At 48.1% G+C, this 10897-nt stretch overlaps 1 protein-coding gene across 8 annotated transcripts in view; it reads right to left on the reverse strand.

Annotated features, from left to right (window-relative positions):
- The window catches only part of CELF1 (CUGBP Elav-like family member 1), a 288215-nt gene extending 277691 nt beyond the window's left edge, over positions 1–10524 (reverse strand). For 2 of the 8 annotated variants that reach the window (XM_086959740.1, XM_086959741.1), the window contains exon 1: positions 10080–10184. The gene's annotated coding sequence lies outside the window, so the exon portion shown is untranslated. Of the gene's footprint in view, positions 1–10079 lie in introns of all 8 variants that reach the window. The other 6 variants (XM_086959737.1, XM_086959739.1, XM_086959734.1 and 3 more) reach the window with 6 other exon arrangements.
- Between the last annotated feature and the right edge of the window lie 373 nt (positions 10525–10897).

Consider the following 10897-nt stretch of genomic DNA (forward strand, 5'->3'; position numbering starts at 1 on the left):
AGTTGATGGTATTTTTATGTATTCCCATATCTAGGAACAGTAAATAAAGGCAGCTCATTTCATATGCCAAAATGGCAGAGCTTGTTTAACGGTTTCCACACGAGTTTACAAATCTTAACACTGCACCTGCTTGCTGGGCCACAGCAGTATTACTTTTATATGCCTGGGAAGCCTACAACAGTTTGCTGTCCAAGCAGAGGCCAAGATAGTCCTAGGTGGTCACATGGTCCAATGGGATAATAAGTTTCCCAAACATTTTTCCCAGCCCGTCAAGCAGTGAAATTGGCAGATAGTTCTCTGGTCGATCTCGCGTCCTCTTTTTATATAACAAAACAATTATGGATTTTTTCCAAGAAGCTGGAATCTCTTCACGAGACCATACGTTTAATAAATAACCTAATCAGTACAGTGGGCAACAGATGTAAACGGTTTGGGAATATATATGTTGGAATTTTATCCGGGCCAGCTGCTTCAAGTGTTTTTTCAGCTTAACTTTTTTAGTAAATTCGTAGGGTTGTCTCAAATTTGAATAATATAAAGGAGCGCCTGGTGGATCATCTGGGAAATTGATGGAATTTGGCAAATTATCTATGAATTTCAATTCTGTTTCTTGGCAGACGAATTTCCAGTTCACACTCCTATTTGGGTCTCCTGCTCACCGTTTGGTCAGCATTTCTGGAGTTGCATTTTGATTTCTTTAATAAGGGTGAACATTTTTTGATTTTTACAAGATCCGCAATTTTAATTCCGCAAAGACAAACACCCCGCAAAAAAAACAACGCAAACTTCCCCCTCGTCACTTCCACCTCCCTGTTTACCACCTTTACTCTTCCCTGCACCCCCCTCCCCTTGTCCACCCTCTGCCCTCAGTTCTGCCCCTCCTGCTCTTCTTGCTTAGAAACCCAATCTTACCACCAACCTCCCTATCCTCCTCTGCAATTTTCCTGCTCTCTTTTTAATGTATGCCTGGTTATTTTTGATTTTTACATCTCCCACATTTCGGTGTTCTTATTTCCCATATTTATCATTTTGAAATTTGTCAGGCGGCGACTTATTATGTTGTTTATATCCATTGATGCTATGTATGACCCATGTCTTACTGACCTTGTCTCAAAATGTAAAGCGCTCTGATACCCCTGGGTCCAGCCAGCACTATATAAAACCTCTAAATAAATAAATTAATTAAAACAAACATGCCTTAACCACGCATGCCATTACAACGCAAAGGCATGCATGTTGAAGGTATACTCATTGTAAAAGTTTTAAAGGTGAGTATGAGTACCCTAACCTACCCTACACCCTAATGTAATACCCCTGCACAACCCACCCTCGACACACAGTCCTTTTCCTACATTAACACTACCCAGCACAACCCCCCCAACACTACCATATGCCACTTTTCTTCCTTACACAAACACTACCTTAATACACTACCCTTGCACGACCCTACACTACAAAAACACCACATCACATCACTACCCTACACTATACAAACACTACCCTAAATCCTAAAACACAACCCTACACTACAACACTACCCCCAACATGACCCTACACTACACAAACACTGCAACACTACCATAAACACTACCCCCTGCATGACCCTACACTACACAAAAAACTACAACACTACCATAAACACTACCCCCTGCATGACCCTACACTACACAAACACTACACCACAACCCTACCACTACCCCCAGCATGGCCCTACACTACAACACGACCCTAAACCACTACCCCCAGCATAGCCCCGCTTAATGCTACGTATTGTAAGCAGCAGAATTCCCTCAGGTCGTAATGCCCCCTTTGCAGGAAGATCAGATTTAGTCTGAAACAATCAAACATGCCAAGCACTTGGGCAGAGCAGGAAAAAGGCAGGTAGCAGAGTCACCGGAAAAGCAATTAGAAAATCACTACTTGCATGTTGCACAGAGTTGGGCAAGGGGCTCAACAAGGTGTCTGGCTGAATGCAGCCAACACCACCCAAAGACCCTCCCCTCTTACTGGCCCCAGACCACAGCTCACTTCGCAGCAAATTGAGTGGCGTATTTGTCTTCACCGCCTCATCCTGCAGTGCAACCCCGGTGGTGTTCGTTCACGCATTTCGAGGGAGGTCAATGTAGCGGCACAATAATGCACCAACAATTAAATGCACCGAGCCGGAATGCCACAAGAAGTGAGGGCACAGGTGAGCAAACGGACGGGTCAGCGTAACGTGGGAAGTAAAGCCACGAATACCAGAAGATCCAAGCACGAGTGGCATGTGGAGGCTACTACTGCCGGATTGCCCAATCTATCGCAGCCTAGCGAGCCTAATGCTGATACAGTGTACGGCCTGGGTGTAACTAAAGTATCCAGCAGGTTACAGGGACTGAGGGCAACCAGAAGAAGTCTCCCCCACCCCCAGAAGCGCAGCCAAATTCAAAACTCACATCATTTATCTATGCTCTATTTTATACCTCCATACCATATGCCCACATTTCCGAAGCTATTAGGTGATACGATAGCTGAAGTAGTTCTTAATCACACCCGAATTTTGATCATTGGCGATTTTATTTTTGGCCGGATGATCCACGAGAAAGTCTGTGTTCTATTGAATTTACTAAACTAGCAGGAATGAATTGTTCCCAGCATATTAAGGTAGCCACCCATGACAAAGGGCATATCTTAGACCAGGTTTGGACGGCCAATCTGGAAATTTCCCATCTACAGATCCTCCCATGTACATGGTCCGACCATTGCTTGGTTACTTTTGTTACTCCTTATGTTCACCCGCATAGAGTCCCTTTGCGGGTTAATTTTATGGCCAAGAATTGGAACCCGAGCCGATATTAATGAATTATGTTCGATACTTCAGTCTCGGCCCCCGTTGCCTTAGAGGAGTCCCCTCATACTAAAGCAGAAAATATTAATAAATTGTTGACCTCTGTTAGAGATAAAATAATACCATTGAGAAAAGTAAGAACAAAGAGGCCCACGATGCCAAGCGCTGGTTTTCGGCAGATCTGAAGGCTAAGAAACAGGCCCTAAGGAAAGCTGAACGCATGTGGCGACATGATTATAATTCTGACTTAAAGATCACTTTTGTGTCCTTATTAAAAAGACTACAAAAGAACTATTCTTCAAACAAAGGCAGAATATTTCTCTGCTAAAATATTAGCCTCTACTAATACAACCAAAGACATATTCTCTATAGTGGGTGAACTTTCAAAGCTAGATCGAGTCCTTGTCAAATCTGTTCCATCGCAATCTTTATGTGACTCTCTCAACACTTTTTTTTATTGAGAAAATAGTTACCATCAAAGCTAGCATCCCAAAATCCTCCACTCCCCCCCCCTGTCCTCTCCTTATTCTTGTATGAATATGGCATGTTTAGACCAAATTCCTTGAAATCACCAGAGAAGGCTTCCCTGCCCTACTTAAAAAAGTGGGATCAGGCTTGCCTACGGATATTTGTCCTCCCCCCAACTTGCAGGAAATCTTTCTACGTTGGCCGGACCTTCCTCTACTACTTCTTAACAATTCCCTTGCCCATGGGATTGTTCCTAACCTATTTAAGACGGCAGAGGTTGTCCCCATAAAAAAAAAAAAAGTTTTTATTCTTTGGCACCTAGCAGCTATCGTCCTATTTCTTTGCTGCCTTATCTGAGCAAGGTTTTGGAAACTCATGTTGCTACTTGTTTTAGTTCTTTTGTGGAGCAATCCCACTATCTAGATTCTCATCAGGCTGGTTTTAGACCAGAACACACTACTGAATCTGTGATTTTGGCTGTTATGGATGAGTTGAGAAGGGGAGCTGATCAGGTCTCTACACAGGCCCTGGTACTTCTTGATCTATCGGCTGCTTTCGACAGTCGATCATCTTCTTCGATCGACCGTGTCGGCTGCGCTGGAATTCAGGGTATGTCCCTGAAATGGATCACCCCATTTCTCAGCAACTGCTCACAATCGGTGTGTCTTGCTAGTTTCAGGGCAGAACAGACAGAATTGACTTGTGGGGTCCCGCAGGGCTCCTCTTTCACCTTTACTTTTCAACCTGTATTTCCTCCACTTCATTCTGGCTTTGCGTAAAAGAGAGGTTGTGGTCTTCAATTACGCTGACAATCTTCATCTGATTTTTTAACATCGACACCTCTGTATCATCTGTGTCTAGCTTCCAATCTACTATGAATTTCATTAGTGATTGGATGAACACTAACCAGCTTAAGTTAAACCCAGACAAAACTGAGCTGATTTTGATGAGTGGGTTGGCCAACCCCTGGAATTCCAACTTTTGGCCTCCACCATTAGGGAGCTCTCCCAGTCAGCTCTGTAAAAAGTCTGGGAATCGTCATCAGTAACAATTTAACCATGAAGGCCCAGATCAGTTCAGTGGCCTCTGCATGTTTTTTCCATCTCCGAAAAATTCGGGAAATTACCAGATTTTTGTCCACTGCAGCACTGACCCAAGTAGTGCTTGCTTTAGTTATCTCTCGCATTGATTATGCGAATTCCCTGTACACTGGTATTCCTGCTTACCAGCTATATAGGCTACAATTGGTTCAGAAATAGGCAGCTAGGCTTATTTTTGGTCAACCTAAGCACCACCGCACAAACCCACTATTGAAAAGCCATCATTGGCTTCCTCTACCCAAACACTGCCTATTTAAACTGAGCTGCACCATCAATAATCAGGTCCAAAAAGACAGGCGGTGGAATTGCCTGTATTTACAGAAGCAACCTCTCAGTTACTAGAGCGTCCGCCCCCTCCCTTACTTCCTGTGAATACCTCTGTCTGGATGTCATCAGCGAAAGCAAACCGGTATGCTCACTACACATCATATACCACCCACCTGGGAACAAGCTCTCCTTCTCCCAACTCATGGACACAATCTCAACCAACTCAGGACGGCAAAACACCCTAATTTTCCTTGGCGACTACAATCTCCATTGGAATGACAGCAGCGACACAGTGGTAAACAGCCTCAAAAACTTCCTCATCGCCCTTGATCTCACCCAAATATGCAATAGCCCGACCCATGAGAAGGGCTCTATCCTCGACCTCATCTCCAAAGAGGACGCTATTCAACTTGAGTCAATCCAACCGTGTGACTGGTCAGATCATCATATTGTCTCCTTCCTTATCAATGAAAAGGTTAAATTTAACCCAGTTCAACCCTCTAAGCCCAAAGTTTGGAAAAGAGACATGAAGAAACTCAACCCAAACTCCTTACCGCCTAACAGCTGCAATCTCCTACTTCCCCCTTCCGGTGCTACGGACGTTCAACTCCTGACTGACCACTATCTCAATGCTATGACCACAATAATCGATGAGGCTGCACCCATGCAACTGAAAAGAGTTTCGTCCAAGATCTCCAACCCATGGTATGACGGAAGCCTCAATGAAGATAGAAGGGCCATGCGAATGGCAGAGCGCACCTGGAGATCAGCCCCCTCTGCACTGCACCTAAAAACCCTGAAGAAACAGAGAAACGCCTACTTCAGGAAAATAAAACGCTCAAAAAGAGAGTTCAGCCTCCAGCTCGCCCAAGCGAAAAACCGCCCAAGAAAACTGTTTGAGCTAATCAGAACACAATCCAAAGAACAACCCCAGACACTCAGTACCATGGGCGTTACACCTTCCTGTGAAGACTTCTCTGCCTTCTTTAACCAAAAAACTGACAACATAAGAAGCGATCTCCTCAATGACGCAATCCTTTACTCCAACCCTCAACACTCAGCAATGTCTGAACCAAAGAATAATGCTACTTGGTCAGCCTTTGGCACCTACTCCGAAGAAGAAATCGACAGATTGCTACGCACCTTGAAACCATCCAATCACCTCACTGACCCCCTCCCTGCTAACGCTGTAAAAGACTTTATCCCTTTGCTCCTCCCACTCTGGACTAAGATTATCAATAGCTCTCTTCAACAAGGATCCATCCCTAACGCCCTCAGAGTCGGTCAAGTCACACCGCTACTAAAAAAAACAACAGCAGACCCCTCTGATCTAAACAACTACCGTCCTATTACAAATATTCCCACCCTCGCTAAACTGTTGGAAAAATGCGTACAGCTGCAACTGACTAAACACATAGATAAGTTTGATCTCCTCAACACTCATCAATCAGGCTTCCGAGCAGGGCACAGCACCGAAACTGCTATGACCCACATAGTTGACGACGCTCTCCAAATCCTAGACCAAAACGATACATGCCTCCTCATCCTTCTTGATCTCTCCTCAGCATTCGACACAGTTAAACATGAGAACTTACTCAAACTACTAAACACAAGAATGGGCATTTCTGGAACTGTTCTCAAGTGGTTCACTTCCTTTCTACACAACCGGTCTCAGAGATTCAAAAGCAACAACCTGTTGTCCACTCCGGTACCTGTTTCGCTAGGCGTCCCTCAAGGATCCTCCCTCTCCCCAACACTGTTCAATCTAGTTATGGAACCTCTCACTACCTTGTTACAAGCATCCAACGTGCACTTTCACATGTATGCCGATGACACCCAACTTTATCTCAAAATACAATCTCCCAAGGACATCATGCTTCTGAACACCACGATCAGAAACACCCAATCCTGACTTGCTGAGAATCACCTCAAACTCAATGTGCTGAAGACCGAGTTCCTCCTGATCGCACCTCCCGCAAAAATCTCTACCGCTCAAACTTGGCTTAATCACCTAACTGCTCTAAATGTACAACCTACCATCGTAGACTCAGCAAAATCTTTAGGCATAACACTTGACGCCAATCTAAACATGCAGCAGCACATCAGCAAGGCAACCAAAGGAGCGAACTTCCAAATCAATACCTTGAGAAAACTTAAACCCTTCCTTCCAGCCAAAGACTTCCAAACTGCGGTGCAATCCATAGTCATCCGGCACATTGAATATGGAAGCACTGCCCTCTGCGGACTCCCACTAACTACAACGGCACCCCTAAGAGCGTCCCTTAAATGCTGCAGCGAGACTCATCACTGGCTCAAAAAAACACTCTCATATCTCCCCTGACTTTAAATCCCTGAACTGGCTACCTTTTGAAGCCAGAATACATCTGAAAATCGCCTGCATGACACACAAGGCTGTACACTTGAACTCACCCGAAAGCTGACAATCTCTGGGGGCACCAGAACTACTAGAAGCACAAACAATCTACTGTTGAAGCCTCGAAGATTTCGGAAGGAAAAAACATATAAACGTTCCTTCTCAGGAATGGCTCCTAGGATCTGGAACTCACTCCCTCCTGAAACGAGGCTCATCTCCTCCAACAAACTTTTTAAGAAAGAAGTAAAAGCGATTTTCATGGCTAAACACACATGATCTACTACTCAGTATTGCTCAAGAATCCGCTCTTACTACCTGCCCGACCCATTGGACTATGTGTATTACTTGTATTATCGACATAGTTGATTGTATACGTTCCCTCTTTGTATTTCTCTATATTATTGACGCACCTCTCTGACTCTGCATACTGTTCCTACACCACCTCAACTATTCCTACTCTAGTATTACTGATCCACCTGTATGACTATGCACCCTGTACTCACCTACCTCAACTATCCTACCTTTATGTTATCTCCAAAAGCATTTTGAGAACGCTTAAACAAGTATATGCTCCTTCTTTTTGTATTTTTATATTACTGGCGCACCTGTTAACTATGCACCTTGTACCTACACTACCTCTATTTTGACCTACCTCTTGTATTGTGACATACCTATGTAACTATGCACCTTTACCTAACTACCTCAACTATTACATACTATTATTCTTTCACCCCCTTGTCTTGTAAAGCGCTCTGATATCTGTAAAGATCTTGTTTGCGCTATATAAAACTTTTCAAATAAATAAATAAAACCCTTACTGGATGTGGCCCTGCCTTAATTGCTTCTTAAGTACAGAGGTATATTCCAGCTCGTGATCTACGCTCATCAAAAAAAGAAAATCTGCTGGTCTACCACAGTTTCAAACGAAAGAAACACAGAGGTCTCAGATATACAACTCTGGCCCCCCAGATCTGGAATACCCTTCCTTCCAATTTGCGTACCGCTGGCTCTTACAGAGTTTAGAAAGCTACTCAAGTCCTGGCTATTTACTCAAGCGTATAATTCTCCTGCATCACACCGAAAACATGGAACTACCTCACTTAGTTCCTGAAGAGGCTGAAGACCTGTTTCTTTGAGTAACTTGCTCTACCACATGCCTACACACTTGTTCAAGCGCCTGGATACCATCATGGCTACTTACTTGGCTATACAAATCATCAAACAGTTCATGAACTGAATGGGAAACTGCTGATATCTGCTCTATTGCAATCACCAGCTCTCTAACAATAACTAGCACCATGGTTTCACCGTTCATGTCCTGGAAGGGTATCTACTGATGTGCCCTATTCATGTATACACAGTACAACTTTATACTGCTAATGCATACAAGGCTCATATTGCAAACATTATTGTGCTCCAGACAGATCCTGTTTATGGCACCAAGCCATCCGACAAGATCTGGAGCTGGGGATCGTTTTGGAGCCTAAGCTGTTGAATGTTGGAGGAACCGAACTGAGGGGCACTGAGGAGGGGTTGCCCACCCCAGCTGGGCCGAGGGTCACACACCCCTGGGGTTTGGGCAGCCTTTTAGCATTGGAGAAGGTGCTGAGCAGTCCAAACGTGTTCGGGGGAGGGGGCACACTTGATAGTGGAGGCAGGTAGCACATCCCAGCATTTTATCATGGGGGTGTGGGGGAGGGAACAGAGTCGAAAGACACTCTGTACTATCCCACCCAGCGTTTCATCATGGAGGGCAGCTTAGAGATGCCCAGTTTTATCATTGGGGAGAGGGGGGAGTCTTCAGAGGTCCCAGTGCCATGGAGGGGGGCCTCTGTGGCTCCACCGGGCACCAGTGGCGGGGGGCACCTCAGGGCCCAGTGAAGCCCTGTCACTGAGGGGAGGGGGTGTCCTTTGAGCGAAAGACTAGGGAGGGAGCGTTACTCTAACGAAACCAGGAGGTAACACTGAGAGCTGGAGGACTCCTGGAAAGAGGTCTACCGAGGGGGGCACACTTTGAGGGGTGCAGTCGTTGAGGGATGATCTGTTTATTTATTTATGCATTTTGATATAGCGCGGACTTTACCCGAAGGTGTCAGACCGCTCCACAAAAGGAACAGTAATGGTACATGAGAAGAAACTTACAAGTGAACAAATTACAACAGCAAACATTATGTAACATGAGGCAAAAGTGACAAATGTGAGCAAACAATATACAAGAGGTAGCAAACAGTACATTATAGGAGGAAAAAGTGACATGTGTGCAGGTTACAAAAGCGTACAAAGTACAAGTAGAGGTTTAATATTGCAATACATGGCAGACACTCAAACACAAGAACAAACGTTACGCAGGTAATGGTGACACTTGTGCAAGTATCGAAAGCAAACAAAATGTGAGAGGTAGCAAACAGTGGATTACAAAAGGGGGGCACACTTTGAGGGGGGCAGTGGTTGAGGGGTGATCTGTGGACGAGGGGGGGTCTGTGGATGAGGGGGGCAGTGGATGAGGGGTGATCTGTGGATGAGGGGTGATCTGTGGATGAGGGGTGATCTGTGGATGAGGGGGGCAGTGGATGAGGGGTGATCTGTGGATAAGGGGTGATCTGTGGATAAGGGGTGATCTGTGGATAAGGGGGCAGTGGTTGAAGGGTTCTCTGTGGATTATGGGGGCACACTTTGAGGGGGGCTGTGGTTGATGGTGGGGTCTGTGGATGAGGGGGGCAGTGGTTATGGGGTGATCGGTGGAAGAGGGGGCACCGAGCCCCGGCGCCGCTGAGGCGAGGACGGGCCTCCCGCCTCTCCTCAGACTCCCCACAGCTCCCCCCGGGGGCGCCTCGTCTCCGCCCGCACGGCCCTGCCTCAGGCCCGGGAGCTCTCAGGGCGCGCCGCGCGCCCCGCCCGTCGCTCCCTCCCTCAGCGGCTCTAACGGCGCCGCCTCCGCGAGGCCCCGCGGCGGCGCCATGGGAGGATGGGAGCGCCGCGCCGCCTCACCTCACCTCGCCTCGCCTCACCCCGTCCCGCCCCCAGGGCCCCCTCGGCCGCTCACCTCACGGGCCCCGCCGCCCTCGCTCTCCGCTGTCTCCGGGAGTCTTCGCTCCGTTGCTGCTGGAGCTCGCGCGAACGAGGAAGGATCCAAAATGGCGGCACTTCCGGCGCAGACCACTGGAGGGAAGCAGGGGGCGCCGGACGCGCCAGGGCTCCCCCCGCCGGATGAGATGAGCGAGTCCGGCGGGAGGCGGGAACTGAAGGGAGGCGCGAGGAGCGCCTGAGGAGAGGAGAGGCGGAGCATGAGGAGGGGAGGGGGGGTCAGAAGGAGCATGGGGGGGTCAGAGGAGCGCAGGGGGGGGGGGTGAGAGGTGGGGAGGGGGTCAGAGGAAGAGGAGGCGGGAACTGGAGGGAGGCGCGAGGAGCGCCTGAGGAGAGGAGAGGCGGAGCAGGGGGGGGAGGGGAGGGGGATCATGGGGGGGGAGAGGGAGCATGGGGGGGAGGGTCAGAGGGAATGCAGGGGAGGGAGGGGGCCAGATGGAGGAGTCAAAGGGAGTGCAGGGGGGTGGGAGGGAGGTGAGGAGGGGGGTCAGAGGGAGCAGGAGGGGGGTCAGACAGGGGAGGGGCTGGGGGTCAGAGGGAGCAGGAGGGGGGTCAGACAGGGGAGGGGCTGGGGAGTCAGAGGGAGCAGGAGGGGGGTCAGACAGGGGAGGGGCTGGGGAGTCAGAGGGAGTCTGAGGGAGGGGCTGGGGGTCAGAGGGAGCAGGAGGGAGTCTGAGGGAGGGGCTGGGGGTCAGAGGGAGCAGGAGAGAGTCTGAGGGAGGGGCTGGGGGTCAGAGGGAGCAGGAGGGGGGGTCAGACAGGGGAGGGGCTGGGGAG

Source organism: Lissotriton vulgaris, chromosome 2_2 (genome assembly GCF_964263255.1).
Source record: "Lissotriton vulgaris chromosome 2_2, aLisVul1.2, whole genome shotgun sequence".
Classification (NCBI taxonomy): Eukaryota; Metazoa; Chordata; class Amphibia; order Caudata; family Salamandridae; genus Lissotriton; species Lissotriton vulgaris.